The sequence below is a fragment of the Bacillus rossius genome, chromosome 2 (genome assembly GCF_032445375.1).
Source record: "Bacillus rossius redtenbacheri isolate Brsri chromosome 2, Brsri_v3, whole genome shotgun sequence".
Classification (NCBI taxonomy): Eukaryota; Metazoa; Arthropoda; class Insecta; order Phasmatodea; family Bacillidae; genus Bacillus; species Bacillus rossius.
Window position 1 is genome coordinate 111639848 of NC_086331.1, and position 19845 is coordinate 111659692.

The window sequence follows — 19845 nt, forward strand, 5'->3', positions numbered from 1 at the left end:
TAACATATGTTAAATGTAGCATACCTAATTTAACCAATTTGACATGGTTTTGAATGTAATTAATTAAATTAACTGTAAAAACCGCAAGATACTAGTGAACTACTTGGAATATTACATCACCCCTTTTACAGAATATCAGAAACAATATCAGAAACTTGAAAAATACTATTTTTGGGGTTATTTCATTATTTCAAGGTAGCACCCTACAGTAGCAAAATACTTTATTTCAATGTTTTGTCGTGTCCTGCATGTGGCCTCGGCTCCCTTGTGCGAGTGCTGCATGCTCATCCCTGAAACAAACATGGCTGCCCCGACACCGCAGGGTAATTTTACATAATATCTATGCCTAAGCTAGTTATCCTGTTAGATGGTGATGCATCCGGCGCCGATAGATGGCGTCTGCTGCAGAATGTAAATAATTGTGATTCATTGTGGCATTACTCAGGGAAGGAGCGGGGTTCCACTCGTGTTGGGAGCATCTCGAGATTCAGAAATCAGCATATTACCAGGATAGTCAGTGAACATGCTGCAAAGGCTAAATATGTAAATATTGGCTGTAATGATAATGAAACCGACTTTTTATAAGGTTGGCTTGTACTGTACAAAAGCAGGAGTACATATATTGGTGTTGTGCTTCTTGCTCTCCTCTCCTCTCCTCTCTCATTCTCTCTCTCTTTCCTCCGATGTAGCCTTCGGGATTACGCACTGGAATCCTTTGCTGGAGCGGCCCTCGGGATTACACTCCAGCATCCCTCTTCCCCTGGAGCGGCCTCTTGAGGATTACACTCTAGGATCTTCCTCTTGGAGCGGCCTTTCCATCCCTCCTCTTTCTTGTTCCCTGCCCAGCGAGAGGGCAGGCCGCAGACCATCTCTGCCCGACTACAGGAGCTGTTCGACAGTGACGACTGAGGACATCACACCCCGGGAGGGTGTTCACCCCACTTCAAGCCACTCCAGCACTGGACGCTGTTTGCCGGGACACGTCAGTTTTTTCCGCCTATTGAGAACATAATTTTTTTTTCTGCACTAAGTATAACCTAGAACATAATTATGTTTCACGGTGGAATAATAAGTTGCATATAACCTAACAGTATATTCTTATTCAGCAAAATTTATATTAATCACTTGCACATTGGCAATTGATCTGGTTCCAAAGCACTTGGATGAACTTGGATATAATTTGCACAAATTAATTTACCTGAAACTGTAGTAACTTGTTTTGGAGTACCTACACAATAACACTTTCTCAATAGACAAATTTGTTAAGGTTCCATCATCATGTTTCCCTACAGATCTTTCTTCAAAGCCTTTAAAACAAACCATGGTTACAATACCATTAGTCAAATGACTTTTATTAAGAAAACTATTTATTAAATACAAACTACTTTATTCAACATATCTGACACTATTGCCATCATGTGGTGGTGTACTAATACTCTGTGAAAATTCTTTGTTCCCAAAATCTGGTACAACACTTCCTTCATCCTGACCAGGCGCGTAGGAAGCAAATATTTAATGGGGGGGCAAAGGAGAGTATCATTATAAGTGGTGGATTTAACAAAGGGGGTGTCCGGGGGCTCTCCCCCTGTAGAAAAAAAAAATTGTATTCTAAGGAGCAAAATGGTGCTATTTAAGCATCTTTCGTACATAAAAATAGAATGTACTACTAGCAGAAATTTTAACTTTTTTTGTAACATATTTACTTAAGGCTCGGCATCACAAAACTGTGTTCACTTTTCAATTTTCGCCTCGTAGAATTTATTTTAAAGGCAATTTGTTGAATTTTCCCTCTGCACAGAGTACATAAATTACAAGCACCTTCAAATTTAGTCCCCAGATATCATCAAGTTATCTAGAGCTGTAGAAAAGGCAAATACGTATGTATTTATAACTAAAAATATGTTTGACTAATTGCTTCATAATTACATGACGGTGGTTGAAGATTAATATTTGTAGTGTGAGATAATATATTTTGCCAACTATCTATAGCTATAGTTACATTTTCTTAATATGTGCTAACAAACAACTGCAATAATCAAAACAAGCTATAATCAAATATTTAAGTGAGGCTGAGCCTTGAGTAAACAATTTAACAAAGACGTCATTATCCCTTTCATTGCCCACTCTTAAGTAAATTCATTTGAATATCAGGACAGGAGAACTCTAAATGTTACACACTTTTAATTAAATAAATATTCTTAGATGATGCCAATATTCAGAATGTATTGACACAAGCATATGGTGTACCTACTGTCCACTGAATATTAATTTAAAACGTGACAGAAAAACTGCTTTACCATGAATAAATCTGAAAATATAAATATCTTATGATAAGTTATATGACAAAATTTTTGAAAATATACTATTCAGTATTCATTATATTTTTTTTTATTGAAGGGAGTACTAGAAAGTATTGTATTCAGAAATGGCAAAATAATATATTTTTTTTTTGGCATTTAAAATTTGAAAGTTAAAAAAAATAATTTTCAAAAAATGCAGTTCAACTTTAACAAATAAAAAAATTATAAATGGAAAAAAACTTTTTGCAATAACCATCCTATAATTTTATTCAGGAAATTCTTAAGTTTATTATGACATTAAAAATGAACAAAAAACTTTTTTTATTTGTTTATTTTTACTGTCAGACTTCATAAATCAAGGTCAATACAGGAAAAGTCTATACATCAATCAAATCTGAATTAAGGCTCCAAAGTTTTGAAAATTTACTATTCATTATATTTTTTATTGAAAGGAGTACTAGAAAGTATTTACATTGTATTCAGAAAGGTCAAAATAATTTTTTTAGCAATAAAAATTAAAAAAGTAACAAAAATTAATTTTTTGAAAAATGCAGTTCAACATTGAAAAAATAAAAAATTAAAGATGGAAAAAAGCTTTTCGCCATAACACTCATATCATTTTATTCAGGACAGTCAAAATTTTATTATGGTATTAAAAATTTAAAAAGTCAATATTTTAATTTTTTTTACTGTCAGACTCCCCTTAAGAATATGTTTCAAATGCGAACCCCACAGAATAGGCGAGTGAAGACGCTTAAAAATAACTGCAATTCTGCTTGATAAATTCTTGTTCAATGATTTGTAGATTAAATAAAAAAAAATATTACTCGATGGAATAATCACGAGCGACGAGCGGAAAAAAATAATGTACCGACATACTAAACTTTAATGTTAAATATGTATATTACATATGATTTTCGGGATCATGTAAAAATTCGTCTCAGTCTAAACTGTTCAAAAGTAATACCTGAGTTAAACGAATCCAACTGTTCTTTAGGATCATTGTCTTCACAGGCATTACAGCCTAATGTGCACTGCTTTTTGGCGGTGGCTGTGATGAACTGCAGGACTGTGCAGAGCGGTTGTTGAAGAAAAAGGTTGATGCTTTTCTGAGTCATTGTACGCCGCAAAAATTAAAATACTGTTATAAATTTTCTCCTTAAACCCTAAATGTTTTTCATCACTGCCATTCCGCACTACTCACTCACGATACTACTGATAAATAAGTTTATTTTAAACAGTTCTGTATTACGGCTCACAACGTTTCTTTTACTTAAAAGCAAGACGCACAGCTGTTGAATGATGACTGATGTGGAAAGCGCTCTGCACATCAGGTCGTTACCGTTAGTCAGAAACGAGGCGGGGTGAATGAAAGGGTCTGAAGGTCAGGTAGATAAGGGTGGACAAAAACGGAGCGTAAGCTACTGCAACGAGCGGAAACATTTACTGGTCTTATATCCCACAATAATATTTCCGCTATCAGCACTGTGAAACGTGAATATTTAGAAGAAAACAAGAACAGTTACCGTATTTATTGTGCCTGTACACTTATCGAAAAGTCTTTATTTTAATAATAAAGTAACGCACAGACAAGAAAATCCCACAAAACCACTTAGCATTGCATTGAAGACAATGCCTCTTGTTCATTTGATGCAATGGCCGGGCAAAACCATCACTTTGCCCGGCCATGAAATGTTATGGCCGGGCAGTCGCCTGGGTCGCCCCCCCGGTTCCTACGCGCTTGATCCTGACTTTCAGAAACATGTTCACGAAAACCTAGTAACAAAATAAAATAATACTTTAACACTATCAATAACTTAACTGATGATACTAAACGAATGTTCTAACCAAATAAATAACTAATGGGCCTACAAGTACTCAGGTAGTTTTATAGTTTTAAACTGTGAAAAATTACAAAACCTTTGACACAAAACTATGCCTAATAAATCAGTTCAGATTTAAATTACCTTGAATTATGAATAATGTAAGTGCAGTAAAGCAAGGGAAAAAATACATAAATTTTATTAAGTAGGTACCTAAATACAAAAAGTTAATTACCTCGTAAATTTAAGGTTGGAAGAGAGAGTCTATTCAGACTTTTTGTTCCCACACCTCGACAAGAATCGTTGAAATGTTTAATACAAACTAAATAATGCTTGTGAATTACATCGTTGCTTAGACCTACAAATTTTGGGTTAGAAATTCTCTTCACCCACTCGTAAAACTGGCCCTCTTCAAAAATAGGAAACCGATGTCTAACTGTCCCGGGAATAAATTTACATCCAGGTACGCAACACAAATTTTGGCATGGCATATTTCGAGGTTATTAATATAATTCACATTACATAAAACTGTTATTCAATTAAAATGCAAATAACATGTGTTATACCAAATATCCTTTGAAGCGCTGCCGTGTCAATTTTTCACACTAAACACGAAATCGGCGAAAATACAGAAGAGCGCTAGGCATGCTGGCACCCCTGGCCAGACTTGAAAATGGTGCCCCCTCTTGGATTAAAAAAAAAAAAAGGGGGGGGGGGGGGTTAAACTAGTTGACGATCCCTCAAGTGCTTTTTGAAATTCCTGTCGTTGTAATTATTGTAAAATAAAATTCTTTGTCTAAATAAATCTGGCAACCATGCTCCCCCCCCCCCCCCCCTTTTTTTCTACTCTCGTGGCATTTATTGTTACAGATACAAGTTCCTCTTTTGAGTAAGCTTCTCTGCACTAATATCTGTGCCTTGTTAACAGACGTGTAAACAAATATACAAATAAAACAGACAAAACACAAATCTGTTTAAAGAACGTCAGTACCTATATATGTGACTTTCAACAAATTCAGTTTAGTTCATTGAATAAAATTTCAACCGACAAACAACATTTTAAATACCTAATTGGTAAATTAATTCAGGATGTGGTTTCGGACATACACTATTACTCATTAAACTGTATGTCATGAGAAACCTCAGTCTGTTTGTGCCTTAAGAAGGGAATAGATCTCTCTCCCGAAACGTCGCAACTGTTGTCTGAGGAAAAACGTACTGTATTATTCTGTGCTACCATCGTTGTGGTTTTCAAAATATCTGTTTTGTCGCTCAACTGTTGCTTACGGTGTTAGTCTGTGCTGTCGTCGCTGTTTTGTAACATTGCTGGGTTCACCTGTGCGTCTCTGTATATCAGTTTTCCAATTTTTATCTGTTAAGTTTGGTCGTTGGGTTATTCTGTTTGCCGTTGTGCACAGTAATCTTTCTTTGCAAACAGGGGGGGGGGGGGGCAAGGGTATTTTGCCCCCCCCCCCCCTCTGAAACCTTGAAGTGGGGGCAAACGGGGGCAAAGAAAGTGCTGTGTAATCAATTTTTAGATAATAAAACTCTTTAAATAGCACCATTTTCCACCTTGAAATACAAATTTTCCCGGGGGAGGACCCCCGGACCCCCCGCTTCAATAAGGGGGATCGATGATTCTTTATAAAAAGTTATATTGCCCCCCCCCCCCCCCCCTTTTGGAAATTTAGTTGTCCGCCCCTGAATGTAACAGAAATATTAATATAAACTTAGATATTTGTTAATTGTATATTTACATGAAAATAACTGTATCATTACAAAATAGTATTACTATTTATGTTTGGTTATGTCCCAGTAGTACCTCCAATATTTAAAAGTTATTTGTAAACCCTTGTTTGAATAGCTTTCCAGTATTAACTGCGCATATTAAGCACGGTAAAACAAAACAAAAAAAAAAGCAAAAAATTTTTTGAATATTCGATCGATTATCTTTTCCGCAGTTTAAACAAAAAACTATGCCGAATGAACACATCAATTAAAGTATAAAATTATTAGTTAATTTATAACTCAATTATACCGCGATAAACCGTATTTCATATATCTATGCAAAAATAACCAAAGCCACGTGATATACAAAATTATAATATCTTTCTTTTAGTATTGCAAACAATTCCTTGTTAACTGGTTTCCAGTAGAATCTTTTGTAAAAGTACTGAAAATTCAATTCTGTGAGTTTTCCAAAGTATTTTTCGTCTGTGCTGTAATAATACCAATCCTTTCTACGTAATTTTCTGTGCTGTCTATGTTTTATATGTTTTGATGTTTTCTGATTTTCGCTTGTTTTCTTGTGACATACATTGTAATCAGCAATGGTGTATGTCCTAAACTATATGCATATAAAATCAATCTCCCCTATTGCAAGAACCATTAAAAAAAGAAAAAAAAATGTGTTATTTGGTATTTGAAACCCGTACGTTTGCAAAAAAAAAGTATTTAAAATAAAATTACATATTTTTTCCTAATAATGTCAAAATATCAAGTGTAGTATGTATGGAGTATTTAATTTCATAGCGAAATTATTATATCTACTTAAGGAAAGGTTCGAACATAATTTAAAACAACAAAATTATAAGAAAAGTGAAATCTCTTGTTGAAGGATATTTTTTACCTTGTACACAATATTTTTTGGACGGAAATAAACATACACAATCATTAAATTAACTTTTGATACTGTAACAGTTAAAACATAATACATTTTTTGTACTATTACACGTAGAAATATTACACAAACAAAATATTTAAAACACCTTATTCCAACTTTTGTTGCAATTAAAGTTACAAATAATTAAATAGCAATGTCACTGCGATGTGCAGAAATGATAAAAAAAAGTCTATGGTTGTGTACTCAAAGAAGTTAATGTTTAATAATCCCGATGATTTAATTACGTTTCTGAGGGTTTCATTCCATGAAAGAAAACTTTTATTCTCAGCTAATCTCTGAGGTAAGCTATTACCAAGAATTCTGTACTCAGGAGTACTGCAAGTTCCAATAAAATATAGTTGTATACAAATAATGTGAATATTTCTAAATAAGTAAGCAAATCTCACAAAACTAGTGTCATCAAAATTCTTAGTCTCCACAAACTGATCGATTTAATGTCAGTATTAGGTATCATTACCTGAAATTCCGGCGATGTCAGTATGAAATGTATCTTAATTTGACATCTTCAACACTATCATAGATTTAGTATTTAATTTTAGATTTTGAAAACGTCTATTTGCAAACAGTTGTTTGAATAGCTTCCCAGTTTTAGCTGCGCATATTAGCCAAAAATGATATAAAAAGGTTAACTTTTCGGTGGCTTTAAAACCAAATAAATAAAATGTCCATACAATAACTTCATGCTTGTAAGCACACACATATTTTAACTAACTACACTATTTTAATATCTAACATTTATTTCAAAATTACTTTACCATCGACAGTGCAAGCTCTTGCATATGTTTTTACTAGTCTATATTTCTATACAATTATTGTACAGCGGGACTGTAAGTTTTGTTTGCAGGAAATCAACTAAAAAATTGCCAGACTAGTTATACAAATTATATTTCACTGTTATGTTTACATTATTCATGCTGAACGAACAACGTAAGAACACATCAATTTGTTCGTTACCGAGGTTAGATGTTACTGCACGTACTGCATCAATGACACACGAAACTACAGTAAACTCGTGGAATAACATCATGTCAGTGTTAAGAAGACTGCAAGTATCCGCTCTGCCACTCTGGTTCTGGGGTAGAGCGCCTGACTTTGTGACTTGTAGGACCCGGGTTCGCGCCCCGGCTCCTCCAAGGTGGATTGCCCAGACAAAATGGTGGCATTTTCTCTGGTAGGAATACAATCCCATGTAACAAGTCAGGCTACTAAAGAAATGGTGGGTGGAAAAAAATTCCTTCTAGGGTGGCTTCCAAATGGGGAGCCCGTTTCTTTTCTTGGGCTCCCCATGCGGTGGCCATTCCGGTGGTTTCTCTGGGGTCGCGGAGTTTTGCAAAAATAATTTTTTAGTTTTGTAGCGTTTTATTTTTATTAACTGTAGGTTTATCATTCTGCAATGTTATAAATAAAGCTCAAACAAACATTTTAAACATTGAAAAATATTTTGCCATTGTACCTAAAATATTTGAATGAAGTGTGTATTGAGTGGTTGTATACCTATGTTGTGTGTTCAACCATTTATCGGTATATATTTTCTTGAAGTATTATTGACAGTTAAATTTTAGTCACAAACTATTGACCAATACCTTTGTTATGTAGTATTTTAGAAGTTTTTGACGAAAAAATATTTATAGGCACATGAATTTTATTCCTAATAATTATATTTCTGAAAAACCACATAGTTTTCAATCAGCAAGATCGTCTTTAACACACACACTTATCGTGTACCAGTACAACATCCAGACAATATTATGATTAAAAAATTATTAATTTAGGCCTCGTCAAGCAATGCGTGGTATATGTTTTAATTATCTTACAAATATACGCTTTTCAGTCAGATTTGCAAATGCAATTTCATGGCATTACGTGTTCCGTAAAGTAGTAGTTTATCTCAACTAGTCTTTAATATTTAATAAATGATAGTCCAACTGTAATCAGAATTGATCAAGAAAAGATGGTGACGAAAAAAAATATAATTGGGAAATATGTTTGTGAAACTCTTCAGCAAGATATTTCAGGTATCCAGATCTGATTTTCAAGTTAACAAACGTCTCTGAATTACGATAGCATTTATTGTATAACCTTTCGTAAACAAACTAATTAAATTAATCAGAATTATCACATAGTAAGTAATGACATTAAACGTGGTGTCCTCTTTTAAAACCTTCGAGTTATATTGGGTGTCAAGCTTTTTTTTCCACCAACATGTAGATAATACTATTACCAACACATGGAGATCTTTAGGTCTCATTAAATTTTTTTTTCTGCATCAACTAATTTTAATTAGAATAGAATTGAAAATTTCAAGCATTTAAACTATTTCGAATATGCTACATTCCCATATAAACTATTTGCATTTTGTATTTATTAGACGTTCAATCAGTGATGCAGTTTTTATTATATACATTTTATTACCATTTTTGTTGGTTCAGACATAATATCTTGGTTTGGATTAAGAATTTGAACTTGCAATTATATAATAAGTGACACTTTTAAAACCATTAGTATGTGTTGTTTCGTGTTTTGTCGCAAAGTTATTGTGTTAATGTGTTTTTGTTGTTTTTATGTTTCATAATTCGTTTATAGATTCTGTAAGGCACAAAAATCTGATTTTCGATTTGATCTGACAGTTTTAATGAAGCAGAATAATATGCTACGCATAGTAATATATTTTTATTTCCTAATATAAAAAATTTTAAATTTTAGCAGAGTTTATTTTTGAAAGACTGCAAGCCTGTGCAAAGCCCACCAACATTCGATGTACGAGCCTATGTCTCCCCTACAGCGCCTGTGCTGATTGACCTGTGCCTTCTACACTACACAAAAATATTTTCCTCGCATTTCAGCACCTTAAAAATACATTTTGTAGACTTTAAATAATTTTATATGGATATTAAAAGCCTTAATAACAGAGTTAGTTTGTGTTCTATCACCCTAATTATGAAAACATTACGTAAGAAAACCCTTGAATATTTGCGTTGGATTTGCACTAAATAATGATCTACAATTGTTTTAAATATTCCAGTGTAGAAAAATGTAAATTCTATAAAGCTAGTTACATTACAATGTTGCGAGTAAGGCCGTTTTCCTCATTCCCTAGAATGCATAAGAAATTTTGACAGAATTCCCCTTTGTCCTTTTATATTATGGCAGTTTTCCATTATGGCACTTTTCCGTCACCTCTGTCAAAACAGGAGAAAAAGTGCCATAATGGAAAACTACAACTTTTTTAAAAAAAATTTTTAAAATTGTAATAATAATACAGTGCTGCTCCCTATATCACATTTTTGGAAATATTTGTTTCTATTAGTGCGCGATCTATGCAGTGATTTGTGATTTCAACTATGACAGTCAGAAGCATTATCTGTAGGCTTTAAAGTTAACCTGAGAAACAGCTAGAAGGTTGAAAGCGCTACCTACCGAGTATTCTATACACTACTTCGAGAGCAATGCTGCTGTACTCATTCCATGGAGTGTATAAGAACATATGGCAGAATTACGATTTGTTATGGCAGTTTTCCGGTTGTGGTACTTTTTCGCCTTTTTCGAAGAGGCCAGGCGGAATACTGTCATTATGGTAGTTTTCCAGTATGGCCCCCAATTGGTGTTGTTACTTTATAATCTTGCGACTCTAACAGCGTTTCTCTGAGCAGCTGGTATATTTGTGTTATTTTTAATTCTTGATGTGGAAATTTTAATAAATATCCAACAATACCAGTTCCTAGTGAGACAGTCAAGCTCCATATTGTTATTCTATAGAGCCAAACACACACTTAGTATTAGTGAGTTTCATAGACTTGCATAAATTATTACAGGAAGAACAAATTTATACAGTGTTATTGTAATGTAAAAAAATATATATGTAGGTAACTTTTAAATCTGTATCACATACATGTTATAATTGCTACACACATGCAAGACTGAGTATATATTAATATATGTCAACATAAAATTGTAATGGTGTAATCAATTAAGTAAAAAAGAAAAAGTGTGTCTAACCCTAGGAAATACTTGGGATCATGGGAGGTGCTCTGACCAAGAATTTTGTGCATGGGTATTAACAGACAATTAATATTTGTTTTTCTAAGAAACTTGTCAAAACATAAGTTATTTATATTACATAACTAAAACATGTAAATCATTTAATCATAAAAATTAGTTTTCAGTGTATGCTTTTTTTTTTAATTGTACGGCAATGCATTTTATAGTTGTGATGCTTCAAACTTAAAATTATGCTTGTTTTGGTGTATCTTTATTAAACAGTTTTTGTTATTTTTTTAAAACATAGAACTATTAAATTTTGAAATATGTAATTTTTTAAAACTATTGATACATTTTAACACTTTAATGCAAAATGTTGAAAATGTGAATGAATTCACTATAATAATTAATAGTTTCTCTTTTAAGTATGCTGTATATTCCGTGGCTATAGCCATAGCGAAGAGGCTGGTCAGACAGCTGCGGCAAGAGTGCAATGCAGGTAAGTGCCTGACCGTCTCCTATTGGCACCAGTAATCTGATTAGCGCAGCACCTTTCTCTACCTCCCCGAATGTTCGGCACATTTCCAGAGCCCCGGCTGCGTGAAGTGGTGTAACTAGAATGCCATTGTTCTCAGAGCTTGCAGTGTTTAGTCGGGGATTTTAACGATGCAATACAAGACCTATCCAGAGCGGAAATGAGGGGTGTATAAATGGCGAGGGCGGCCTTTGAGGCAGTGAAGTGAGCGTGAGTGACCCCTTTTGAGCGATGAACGGCCTTCATGTGCATAGGTTGGTTTATTGGGGATGGTCCCACATAACACACTTGGTTGCAGAAACGTTGATCCAACGTTGAATTGTTGAAGTTGGCAACATAAGAATCGACAACGTTGTTGCAACGTTTCCACTCGTAACGAATCTACATACACAAATTTATAACGTTGTCACAACGTTGATAGTGGTCATCTTTGCGTATCTACTAAAAGGTCATAACATTGTTTGTCTTTCAAAGTTTGAAATAAATATATTATTTCTTAAAAGAGTATTTTTCAATCATTTAAATTACTTTTAATATTTAATTTTAGTTTTATGTTAGTTTGATACTGTTAAACTATACACTAAAATGTAAGTTTAGTTGCAAACTGACTTCAAAATTCCGTGTTTGATTGTTTATTTCTTTTGTCGTCGTTTTATGCTCGTTCAACATTTTGGAATTTCACTTGGTTTTATCGTCGGATTTTCTTGAAAATATGGAGGTAAGAATATTTTGAGGATATTTTCTCGTAATGTGAATGTTTATGCTTTCGTTCTCTCCGCCCGCCAATTCTCCCGCATGTAATATAGAATTAACGCTTGGCTTACTGTTAAACTAATTAATGAATTACGGTAGTCGGGACGAGCATTTTTGAAATAATCTAAGCTAACCCAATCTAGGAACCAAACCCTATTTAACCTAACGTAAACTAAAACCCGGTGCACACGGAACAATATTTTGTACATGTTTGTGTAGTTTAGATACCTATATCGGCTCGTAACCTAACCAAACCAATTAAAATCTAATAAACAATCTATAGGTTTATTAGATTTTAATTGGTTTGGTTAGGTTACTAGCCGATATAGGTACAACAATCAATAGGTTTATTAGATTTTAATTGGTTTGGTTAGGTTACTAGCCGATATAGGTACCTACTGGCTACTGGGAATGTTACAAGATTTCGCGGCACATGATACTGGCTGCTTTGCTAGTTCTATATAGAGTAATTCCACCAAATATAATTTTAACCATATAAATATACTTTAATATAATAAAAACTTTTTTTTTTTAATTTTCTTACTTTCTCAAAAATGGACATTAGGCCTTTCTTTTCATCCACGTTTTTGAAAACATTTGATTTGAGTTACTGTAGTGTGTCTATATAGATAGTCTGTACAAATGACAGTAAATATGCATGAAATCGGCTCCAGCTTCAAAAGGCTTAAAATATATATTCAGGAAATAGATCCGCATCAGCTTAGTAAGCTGTAAAATTTCAAGTTCCGAACTCACCTGGAAGTATTTTTAAAGAAAGGTTGAAACTTTCATGGAATAAGCAGTAAAACATGTGTTTCCAAATGTAAACAATTAACGTATGAAGTTTTGTACGATGGATGGAACTGTAGAAACATGTGTGCTCGTGGGTGTGACGTGTGACATTCAATATCTGAAATTTTTTTACCTGTATTATCAACACCTCCCTAGGTTGTTTTAATACACATTTTGCATGCTGGTTTGGTTAGGTTAGGTATCTACAACTTATTTTAATGCAGTCATACTTAACCAAACAATACTAGCAGGTATGATGTATATATTAAACTAACCTAAGGTGGGTGGTTTGTAATAGTGGTGAAATAAAAGTAATTTCTAATTTTGTAATTTCCCATTTAGGGTTGGAGTATTATTCCAATTGTTCGGTCGTAAGTTTCCACCCTGCAATTTTTTACTTATAATTAATAGTGCTACTTAACTATTTAACCCCTTTATCTATGTCGGAATTTACAATTACTGCGTGTAGGCTAATATGTGTGGAAACGTAAATACTGCTTATTTTTAGTGATTTTCAAACTTAAAAAAATATACTGCCAGATGAGTTTGCAACGTGAAATTTTTACAGCTTTCTACCTCCTGAATATATTTTTAAGCCGTTTTTGAAGCTGGAGCAGATTTCATGCATATTTATGCAAATGGCCATGTCCATGTACCTGCTGCAAATGGTTTTTTTGTTATGCTTCAAAAAATATTTCTTAGGAAAATCTTATTCAGGATGTTCAGGAACACATATTTAGGCAATCAAATCAACCCACATGCAAATTAACATGATATTGCATTGCACAGATAGTAATTACTGAATATATGTGCTTAACTGTATTTCATTAACATATGGCGATTTTCACTGGATATGTGTGTGAATGTAAAGTTGAACATTTGGTAAAAAGGGCAGTATTCAAAATTTGCATACTCTCACGTAGGATTTAAGAATAGATTTTCCTAAGAATACAATACTTGTTTTTTCACAAAACATTAATAACTTGTATTCAATTCCATTCTGTTGCTTGTATTTATTTACTTTTTTCCCTCTAGAATGGATGAGAATCCCAGTAAAAGGTGCAAAGCTATTTCATCCATATCTAAGAGACATTTGTGAAGAATAGTAAATCACACAACAAACAATTAAAGTTTGTATTCAGAATTTCATGATCTGAGTAATACAAGTACTGCATTAGACTCAGAAAATAATGTACCATGTTTGAGAACAGCACCTGAAATTCAAGTTCATAATAAAGTGGAAGTCAGAGGAAATAATAAAATTTGCAGTTCATTGAAGAATGTGAGGTTGCCTATTCCATCTGGAGTAAGTGGAAATGTCAGTAGTGATGTGCAGTCAAACTTTGATTCAGATTCTGACATAGAAAGTATCTGTGAAAGTATTGCTGAAAACAATTCAAAGGAACAGTCTTCTGGTTCAGATTTAAGGAAGGATTTACCTTTTTGGGCTGTTGATCACAACATACTACACAAAGCATTGTCTTCTTTATTAAAAATAATTAACAAACACACATCAGGTTGTGAAATTCCTAAAGATGCTCGTACACTGTTGCTTACTCCTAGAACTATATCATTATCAGAAATCAAATGCTTCCAGGTGAATATCTTCATTTTGGCTTAGAAAAAGCTTGCAAAAGAATTCTACAAGAACATGATGTGCGGCTAGATGTTATAAAGGACAGTTTAGAGTTATTGGTAAATACTGATGGATTGCCATTAGCAAAATCTTCTACCAGTTGCTTAAGGCCTATTCTGTGTTCATTGTCTGCAATCAGCGATGTGTTTATTGTCGGTGTATACATGGGTATGAAAAACCATCATCTACTGTTTTTCTGCAGCAGTTTGTCAATGAAGCTATTTCTGTGTTCAAGAATGGTATTGATTTTAATAAGCATGTTAGTGTTACTTTGCATGCACTTATATGTGATGCACCTGCGAAAGCTTTGTTGTGCATAAACATGTTCAAATTAAATAGCACAAATGTGTATTAAAAATATATAGCCTCTATATATATATATATATATATATATATATATATATATATATATATATATATATATATATATATATATATATATATATATATATATATTAAATATGCCATGCAGATAGCTCGAGATTGAGACGTCTCATCTGAAAATTTTTGGTTCAGACATTGGTATCTGTCAATTCAAACCTTCTGCAAATGTGGGTAATCTCACCAATATGATTATGAAAAACACTTTTTACATAAAACATATAATATTGTACTACCATAATTTTTTATTTATTTATTTTTTCAATTTCCGACTCATTATAAACAGATACTGCGCTACACAGATACTATGTACTGAACTTAGGTACTTGTGTCTAGTAATCCATCAATGATAGTGACGATTTTCACGAAAATGATGTTGCGGAATTTCAGTTGAATATCCAAATCCTTGGGTACGTCCGGATCCTGGGTGGTTTCCATGATATGTTTTTTTTTTTCTAGGACAACAACGTCTCTTGTTTGGGTTCTGTGTGCTTGGGTTTGCGTGTAAATTAATTTTATGTCAGTCATGATTTATTGTAACTTTATAAATAATTTTTTTTTTTGCAGAATGATGTGTGTTTTCTTTGGTTTTTCTGTGGAAGACAATTTGTTACAATGGTATGTATCCACAATAACTAGCATTCTTGGAGTTAAATGCCTTTGTCAACTTTTTCAGGTACAGTTTCTTGGTGATATTGGTGGACAGGGCATTTTTTCATGTGTCAACGCAGTGCTCAGGAGATTGATGACAAATTCTGCCGCATCCCAATACAGCTGGAGTGGGTTCAAAGGAAAGAAAACATTTATAAATTTAAGGCTGTCACAAGTTGTGCTACGTAAGTGTTTTGTTAAAGATAAGACTTTTTACATTAATGTTTTTTGAAAAAGTATTGCACCATCTTTGTGTGCAACAATTCAATAGTAAATTTTACAAGGTATTCTTAAAAATATTGTACTTAAACTTAATTATTAATTTTTGAAAGTTATCAGTAACTTAACAGCTTCTTATAAAATTGTTATAAAATAATTTTTCCCATGTTTTGTATGTTTTACAATATTGTTGACTGTGAGCCAAGGCCTTATGTTGGAGTAAATACGGTATTTAAACATTTCTGCAGTATAGTGGGTAGATGGCAACAAGAAGTTGATACGCAAAAAAACGTTTGCCAACATGAAAAAGAAAATTACAGCACTATAATTTAAAAATGGTATAATAACAATTATTAAATTTTTTGCAACACTGCAATGCAAAATATTTTCCTTTTTTTTTTTTTTTTGTGGAGGTGGTGGCATCGTATGTATCTGTGTCTGTTCCAATGACATTTGATGATACCACTTCTTTTGCTATGCAAAATTTACTGAATGCAACAATAATTGTGGTTTTATTATTTTTTTTCCAGATGTACGGTTACATGTGCCAGGGGCTATTGAAACTGAAGTGTCAGAGCAGATACAAGCTTGGTTGAAGCATGCCAAAACAAGACTTGTCAGAACATCACAGTAAGATTATATTTATATCCCATATATTATCATCATCATCAGCGCCACCTGAAAATGGTAAAACTTGCCAATGTGGGTGTGAAAATAAGCAAAAACATTGCAAAAAATCGGTGTAAAAGCTGAATAAGCTATCGCTATAGCGAAGATGAGCCCACGGTGCATTCATTATTTACGAACTTTTTCCTACACAATCTATGGGAAAATGGTGGTGCCGATGATAATTATCGTTATAGCGGATTTCATGTTATAGACCGTACTCGCTACGACAGACTTTTACTGTATGTGTTTCCAAGTTCTATTATTTACTTACCACGACAATAAATTGACATTTTATGATTATAGTGCTTCTGCTTGGATAGTATAACATTGGTTCCACGTTAAAGCAGTGCACTGGGATTATGCAGGGAATGTGGGAAATGTACAGGAAATTAAAAGGACACCTTTGCTGGACACCCTGAATGTAGCTTACAAAGCATATGGAATGAATAACTTACTTTTCAGCTGCACTTGTACTAGAAATGGCCATTTTACTCTGCAACAGCACAAGCTATCACAAAATATTCTTGTCACAGTAGGGAGTTCCAGGGCCACCAAGTGCTCCATGATGAATTCCGTAGATAATTAAAACTTTACAGTTAATTATTTTGGTGGCCATTTTGAAATACAAAATAATTGCAATCCAGGGGACAATCAGAATCCCTTGCATAGTGTACAAAATAAAGCTTTTGTGAAACGTTTCTGTCCGTCTGTAAGATCTAGTGAATGACTGAAAGGAAGTATCTAGATTAGAGTTATACTCAAAATAGGACTGGCGTTGTTACTGTAGGAAGCATGAACTGTTTTATACTAAGGAGAAATAATATTGACATAGATGACCGAAAAAATAATTTAAAGTAGGCATCTGCGAGAACTCAAATTTTTTAGCCGAGTCACGCTTGAATTAAAAACTGCAGCTTGAAATATCCAAGGCTAAATAAAAAACTGAACTTATGAGTTTTTATTTGTACCATAATAAGCACAACTGTTTAGTAATGCTGCATTTTATTTATTGTAAATTTTGTATAAAAATAAGCTCCATTCAATACTCGCGAGCTTTCTGGAAAACTTGCTCGAACTCAGCTTCAGTTCAAAAACCTGTACTTGCAGATCCCTAATTTAAAGTAAAATATTATCATGGTATCGGCACATAGTATCGCCAGAATTGGCCCATAAGAATCTGTAGTAATGGAATTGATAAAAAGTTGTATCAGTCCAGCCCTACTGTTTTGTTACAGTAGAACCTCGTTTTTACTTATTTCAAGGGACCAAGAAAAAAAAAAAAGTAAAAATCGGGAGAAATGTAAAAGGAGGGAAGTGTTTGAAATTTTTTTAATTCTTACTATGGTGGAAACAAGCAAATACACACAACACCAAATAAAAAAGAGAAGATTACGTTTTTACTATAACAATTATCTCGCATGGTGAAAACAATAAATCCACCCAAACTTGCAGTAATTCACAATTAATGTTTATTTAAAGTTGAAGATTAAAATTTTGGTTATTGAAGAAAGGATGTTAATGTTGAGCATTTTAAAACGTCCACTATTAATGGTGAGATTTTATCACACAATTCTTATTTCTGACTTTGTGTATAATCGCTTGTTAATATTGATTTAGTTTCAGAAATTTTATAGTAAACATTTGTTCTAAAATAACACGGCTACCGAACATAAAAGGTTAAAAAAAACTTTTCAGATGTGATGTTTGGATATTCAGTGCTGCCAATCATCTTTCTGCAATATTTCTTATGTGGTAAACCGAAAATTGCCGAACATGCATGAAGTTGCCATATTTACAAGAATTTTATATGTTGCTTTTAAAGTTATGTTAGTGGTACCACCGTAGTACAATATTTATTTAATTAAAAACTCCACTATACAACTTAATTTTTAAGCATTATTCATTAAAGTTCAAAAGGGAGAGATAAAATATCAACTTAATTTTCACGTTCACGTCACCAAAGATTTGTTTACAATGGGTAAAGAACCTGCCATGACCTCAAAACATGCAATCACGTATAATAAGTAAAGTTTACTCTCTTCGCTTTCAACTTTTATTGTTCCATCACAACTTTTCTAACGATTTTCTATAAATACAGCACTGTTACAACGTAAATTGAAGGAAACACTTTCGTATAACACTGGAAAATAATGCATTTATACTGTAGGGAAAATGACGGTGCAAGAGAAAAAATACGTTAATCACGGGAATTCGTTGATCCCGGGTTCGTACAAATGAGGTTCTATTGTACTTTATCAATTGTTCAGGCTAGCCACAGGGATAGGTACATCCAGCATATCAAATAAGAGAGCATATTTTTTGAAAAGTTTTTGGAACTGTTTCACTTTGTGTACTGAAGGAAATGTGATGGGCCGCTCTGTCTCTAGTTATGATCATAACAATGCAAGCTTCTAACAGCTAGGGTTTTCTTTTCAAAAGTTGGATTTCAAAAAGTCTTTCCAGTGGTGAACGAACTATACTTTTAATAAAGCAAAAAATCCACTGTAAGCAAGTACATATTATATTTAACACTGCAGTGTTTTGCAACAATAAGGAATAAATAACTTTTTAACTGAATAAGTGTGTATCATTTGCTCACTACAAAAGAGTGGTTGGCTTTTCCTACCTCTGTATTATTTATTTTAAATGTCATAAAATAATTATTTAAAATGTTTGGTAATTAACAGATGGAATTATGGTAATTCAGAGACTAAACATGTTTTTATTTCCAATCTTCCAGCATTTCATATACTCATTTTGGTGTTATGAAATGCACTCATTCAGGTTTTGAAATGTTCACTACAAATGTTGACCCAACACAAACCGTGATGGATTTCCCTTTAATTTGTTTATTTATGTAGGCATAACATGGGTGTTGTCTAAACACTACATTTTTTATATATATAGCCTTTGCATTACTAAGAATGGTATTTTCTTTTTTCAGGAAGTTGCCAGTTTCTGACCAGTGTTGAAAAAAGAAGCATAAGAACTTAAGTGAACTACTTTGTAATGAATTTTACCAGGACATGAATTATTGTGCCAAATGAATGTTTAAAAATACCTTGCATATAATACTTTGATACTCTACTTTGAAAACTATAAAATACTTTGTAGAAATATTGCAGAATTAAACTTTTACTTACACTTATTAAAAGGTTTTGTTTTTTAACTGCCTTCATGCAACACTAATGTCTTGATTCAAAGCTACTAAGCCTAACCAAAATACTTACCAGACCAGTCTCCAGCTGCGAACGAGTCTCCTCAAAACTCGGTCCAATCTTCAGCGTGACCGACTCTGGCTTTTGTGATCTCGACTTGAAGGTCCTCCGGAGTCAACACAGACACATTGTTAACTTCGAGGATAATGTTGCGAACATGGTGCAAACCTTGTCTGTCGATTATGACTCAATATATCAGGGTCAAAC

At 33.3% G+C, this 19845-nt stretch overlaps 1 protein-coding gene across 5 annotated transcripts in view; it reads left to right on the forward strand.

Moving 5' to 3' along the window:
• LOC134529621 (probable peptidoglycan muropeptide transporter SLC46) overlaps positions 1–19568 on the forward strand; it is an 82236-nt gene extending 62668 nt beyond the window's left edge. For 2 of the 5 annotated variants that reach the window (XR_010074641.1, XR_010074640.1), the window contains 3 exons: positions 15558–15717; positions 16282–16381; positions 19365–19568. The gene's annotated coding sequence lies outside the window, so the exon portion shown is untranslated. Of the gene's footprint in view, positions 1–11289; positions 12038–15557 lie in introns of those variants that run through there. The other 3 variants (XR_010074637.1, XR_010074639.1, XR_010074638.1) reach the window with 3 other exon arrangements.
• Positions 19569–19845: the final 277 nt, after the last annotated feature.